Here is a 6,000-nt window from a genome sequence, read left to right on the forward strand (position 1 = left end):
AAAAGGAAATAAAATATAAAATAAGAATGAAGAAACATAGAAAATCTGAAAAGAAAAAAGAAAAACAAATAGAAGCAAGGAAGAACAATAAAAATAAAACCAAAAGAAAAAGAAAATAAAAGGTAAAATTAAAACAAGAAAAGAATAAGAAAAGGGCAGAAAATAAAATAAAATCGAAAAACAAAAACTGAAAAGAAATGAAAAAGGAAGAATATAGACATAAAAAATAAAATAACAATGAAGAAACATAGAGTATTTGGATTTTAAAACCCGTAACAACGTACGGGCATTAACCTAGTTAAGAGTAAAAAAATATGGTTGCACTACCCTAGGTGTAGAATATTATTCTACACTACAAGTCAAAACTGAGTAGAAAAAATACTGAGCAGTACTGGAGAGTGTTCAATATTAACTTGTCCAACACTCAGGACCATAAAATACTGAACAATACTGAATTCTGTTCAGTATAACAGTTCGGTGTAGAATAGTATTCTACACCTAGGGGTTAGAATAGGGCTACCTAGGGTGTAGTATTCTACACTCTAGGTGGAACATTATTCTACACCGCAAGTCAAAACTGAGCAGAAAAAATACTGAGCAGTACTGAACAATATTAAACTGAGCAGTTCGGTGTAGAAAAAATACAGAACCTAGGGTGTAGAATAATATTCTACACCTAGGGTGCAGAATAGCGCTGCCATATATATAAGGAATTTCCCTATATAAATATATAATACTATTTTACACCGAAATGTTATACTAAATAGAATTCAATATCTTTCAGTAACTGTGTTTCAGTACTATTCAGTATTTCATGGTTCGGGGTATAGTATTGAGTGATACTAAACGCAATTCAGTAGTACTCAGTATTTTTTCACATCAGTTTGACTTATGGTGTAGAATAGCGCTGCCGTATATATATATATATATATATATATATATATATATATATATATATAATATATATAATATGGAAATTACTTTCTACACGTACGTGTAGTTACTCTCATCTTTAATAAACCACATTGACTGCGGTAGCATTTTAGTTGACCTCTTTTAATTATAATAACCTATTACTATTGGTGAGTAGCAAAGCCCAACCCATATTTAGCGTAAGTAATTATTAGCATCTTTTATTAATACTATCCTAACCATTATTATAGTCCCGGGGATCAAACCCCAAGTTATGAACACAAGATAGCTATCCTGCTAACACGGAATAGCCATTCTGCCAAAGCACGAGGTAGCAACCTCAAACAGGTTCCATCTCCATGTATCATGTGAATCCAATTTGCTCATCATGTGATAGTCTAGGCCGCTCGTGACCGTGAGCACGACTGATATATTAGTTTTACACTCTGCAGATGTGTGCACTTTCACTCCAAGTCGTAATTCCCATTTCGACTCCCCAAAACACTACCAAGGTGTGCAGGCAGCGTCTCACTACGAGACCTTTCACATGGTCTAACTAATAGGATGCCACTCGTAAGTTTTGGCCAGTCGTGCCCATAGCCATGGAACTCCGATCAACCGACAACTTAATATTCATTACCTAAGTTACTTCCTTACGCCTACCCGAAAAGTAACACCGTACTAGGGGAGGTCCTGCTAATTTGTCAAGTCAGAGCCCTGTAGCTTGGAGCTGCACTGTACGTCCTAGGGGGCCGCTCCATGACTAAGTCCTTATGGAGAGCAAAGACGGGTATGCCCGACTACCGGACCAACCAACAGTACCCGCTCCCCCTGTCACGACCACCATCACGATGCTCGCAAGCATCCAACTTCTCCATCACCACAGTGACCAAAGGTTCAGCATATTTTAAGCATCAAGTTAAGTAGAGAATATTCCTTGTTTAAGTTTATGTATAAGGTGAGTAGAGCAGCTAAACATCACTACTAAAACCCTAGTCTACCCATCTACATAACTCCAGGTGCACAAGGAATAGTAAGTAAAGCTAGTTAGGTCCTTAGGATTTGCATTTATTGAAGACAAGCATGAAAAGTAAATGACATTAATGTATAGGTTCAGGATGATCAAACGGTGTTTGCACTTGCCTTGATCGAATTCGGGTTGCTCAAACTCAGCGCGATCCTGCTCCTCTTCCTTCACGTATGTCTCATTGGCTATACGCAACAATCATCACACATCGAAGCAATACATGCAAGCAAACAAGCTTTAATTAGGAACAGTACAACAAAACACTCAAAATCAGATGACAATTGTGTAACTGTATTCTACACGTCGATACGAAACTATAGGAACCAGAATCACCTAATTCAGAGTTAAAACGCAAAAGTTATAGCTAAGCAAGTTGGGTGGTAATTCTATAATTCAGATGAACTAATTTCATAATTAAAATGATTAAAAACTGAATTTTAAAAGCATAAAGGATTAAGTAAATAAATACTAACGGTGCCAGAATCCTAACTGTGAAAAACAAGATCTAGATCTAATAAAACTTGAACTGAGCTGAACTGCGGGTGTATTTCTAAAAAAATGCAAGGGCATTTTTGCAAAAACACTAGGGGCGGCGCGGGCGGTCAGCCCGGCTGGCCACGTGGTGAAGCGCGGCTGGCCCAGTCCATGGCGGCACTGTGGACCGGAAGGCGGTGCTGGTCCACCAGTCCACCGTGGAGCGGGACCGAGCCGGTGCGCGCGACGACGGGGGCTTGGCCAACCGCAGCGGCGGCGCCATGGCCGGCTGGCTACGGCTCGCCGGGGTGACTATACGGTGCACGAGAAACAACGAGGAGGGCATGGGCGAGGTCGGCGCGATGAGGCGGAGTTGGGGCGCGGCTCACTTTGGCGGTTCCAGCGGCAGGGCGATGAGTTCGACGACGGGGTTGACGGCGGCGGCATGGATCTCGGCGAAGTCGAAATAGAGCTAGGGTTTTGGGTCTCGGGCGGCGCAGAGTGGCGACTAGGGCTTATAGGGGGGCGCGGATGCACATGTGGCAGCCTTTAAATAGGCGAAGGCGAACATTAGGAGGTGTGCGTGTGGGCCCAACGCTGGGAGAAGCGGCGGCGGCGCTCCCCGTCTTCGAAATAGATGGAGATCGGGGATGACAGGTGGGTCCCAAGGCAGGGCCCATATGTCAGCAACCAGTAGAGAGGTAGCGGGTGCGGGTGAACGCGTGGGTGCCCGAGCTAGGCCGCAGTGCTTTCAGGCCAGCGGTGGGGGTGCGGGGCGGGCCATGGCCCACGCGGGCAGTTGCGGGCGCGAGGGGGGGTGCTGGGCTGCTGCTGCACGGCTAGGCTGAGGGGAAGGGGGGAACTAGCCCAGAGAGGAAGATAAGCCCTTTCTTTTTATAAAAAGTGATTTCTATTTCTTTTTTTGCCTCAAAAATTAAATCAAGCACAAATAAGCATTAAATGAAATCAAACAAAATTAGATGCAGCAGCATGAATGCATTCAAACATGTTTCTACCTTATATTTAATTTTATTTATTTTTTTATAAATTATTTAATAATTTTATCAAATTCCAAAATTTACAGAATTCAAATCAAGTACTAAAATTTGAAATTCAAATTTTGGAGTGTTATAAACCTACCCTCTTAAAAGAATCTCGTCCTCGAGATTAGGATGAACCGGAGAACAACTGAGGTTATTTTGCTATCAAGTCATCTTCCCTTTCCTAGGTTGCCTCTTACTCAGAATGATGTTTCCATTGTACTTTACACATCCAGATAGTCTTACTCCTGGTAATTCTGTCTGTTGTTTCCAAAACTTTAATAGGACTCTCTTCATAGGTTAGATCATCCTATAAATCTAGCTTCTCTAGTGGCAACTGCTCCTCAGGAACTCTCAAACATTTCTTAAATTGGGAGACATGGAAAATATTGTGCACATTAGACAGACTAGCAGGCAACTCAAGTTGATAAGCCACTTCTCCTTTCCTCTCCAGAATCTTGAAAGGACCAACATACCTAGGAGCTAACTTTCCTTTAACCTTGAACCTCTTTGGACCTCTCATCAGAGACACCTTCAAGTATACATAAGCACTAGCATGAAACACTAATTCCCTACACCTCACATCAGCATAACTCTTTTGCCTGGACCAAGCAGCTTTCAGAGTTTGACGGATGAACTGAACTTTCTCTTTGGCTATCCTAAAAGAATCAGGACCGAACACTTGTCTTTCACCAGTCTGGTTCCAGAACAAAGGGGTTCTACATTTCCTACATACAAGGCCTCGAAAGGACACATCTTAGGACTAGTTTGATAACTGTTGTTGTATGAAAATTCAGCATAAGGCAAACTAGTATCCCAACTATCCCCATACTGCAAAGCACAAGACCTCAGCATATCCTCCACTATTTGGTTGACTCTCTCTGTCTGACCATCGGACTGAGGGTGATAAGCTGTACTAAATCTAAGTTCTGTTCCCATAGCATCTTGTAGCTTCTTCCAAAACTTTGACATGAACTATGTACCCCTATCAGACACAATCCTCTTAGGAACTCCATCAAACACACAATTCATTCCATATACTTATCCACTAACTACCTGTTGACACTTGCTAACACCACTTGAATACTAGGTTGTCATCCCCAGCATGACACTAGAGTGTACTATGGTATTTATACGCACACAGATAAATCCGCAAGCGTACGGATACCGTTGTAGCTTTTACCCGGTTAAAGGTTTTATCGTATCCACAGGGAAATGGGAGAACCAACTACGCTCTAACTTAACCAAGATAGCTAGATAGGTGTAAATAGAAAAGATGGTAGAATTGAATAAGAATAATATTAAAGGTAAGATAACAATGGGTGATAATAGGGGAATAGAGAGTAGAGCAATCTAATATATGGGCGATGGTAGGAGAATAGAGAGGATAACTATGGTTCTCTACTTCAAAGGGGTATGTCTATGTCTAGGACGAACCACGTGATGAGAATACACCACAAAGGATGCTTATCCATAGGCCGATAAACCCTACCAATCCTGCTAACGTGAGGTGGACTACAGGGGACCAATGTAACTGTCACCTACGCGGCCTACCACACGATCTAGCTAGAAAGGGGATATCCACAAGTAATCTAGGTCTAAGCACCACGCTTACACCTATACTACAACTCTAACCTATAGGGTCCTATAGATTAAAAGTACTCAAAAGAGTTGTGAACCAGAACATACATGAATAGTAATTGCATAATGAAATAGAAGTAGATTACCAGAGTCATCCCATGAGCAAGCTTGATTAGAGCTTGATCATGGCGAACTACAACCGGAGGAAGAACCGACAGGCCGGCCTCTCCTCCAATCCTCCCTCGCTCTCCATCTCGCTACTATCTAGATCTACTCTAGTTTAGAGATGAGGGGAGAGCTCTCATCTCCAAACCCTAGCTTTTGCTCTGTCTATGAATAATGAATAGGGATCAAGGGGTGTCTCCTCCAGGGGCCAGGGGGCCAGCTTATATAGTCCCCTCAAGTGAATCTGGGCCGTCGGATCAAACCGACATTGATTGAATGGTTCTCCTTGATCCTTTAGGTCGGTGGAGCCTAATCCGCGAGATGGAGCGTGATTGGTGGAAAAAGAAGGGGGGCGCCCTAAGGGGTAGGGCGGGCGCCCTGTCCCCGAGCCCGCTCGGCTTCCTGTTCGTTTCCGTGGCTTCTGGAGTCTTCTAGATGATAGAAAATTGCGCGACACGTTAATATCTCTATGTAAATATAACACTCCAAATTTTTGAATTTAAAGTTTAGTTTGAATTTGATTTAATTTTGGCTTAGTTTGAATTTTTGGGAATTATTAAATAATTTATAAAATTAAATAAAATGAAATATAAGGTAGAAAACTTGTTTGTGTGCACTCATGCTGCTGCATAATTTTTGCTTGATTTTATTTATTTGTTGGTGCTTGTTTTGTTTGAGTTTTGGAGCAAGAAAGAAAATAGAAGAAACCATTTTCTGTTAAAAAAAAGAAAAGGGCAGCGCCCTCTCTGGGCTGGCCTTCCCTTCTCACCAGCCCAGCCTCGCACCGCGGCCCAGCAGCTG

This window comes from Sorghum bicolor, chromosome 4 (assembly GCF_000003195.3).
Source record: "Sorghum bicolor cultivar BTx623 chromosome 4, Sorghum_bicolor_NCBIv3, whole genome shotgun sequence".
Classification (NCBI taxonomy): Eukaryota; Viridiplantae; Streptophyta; class Magnoliopsida; order Poales; family Poaceae; genus Sorghum; species Sorghum bicolor.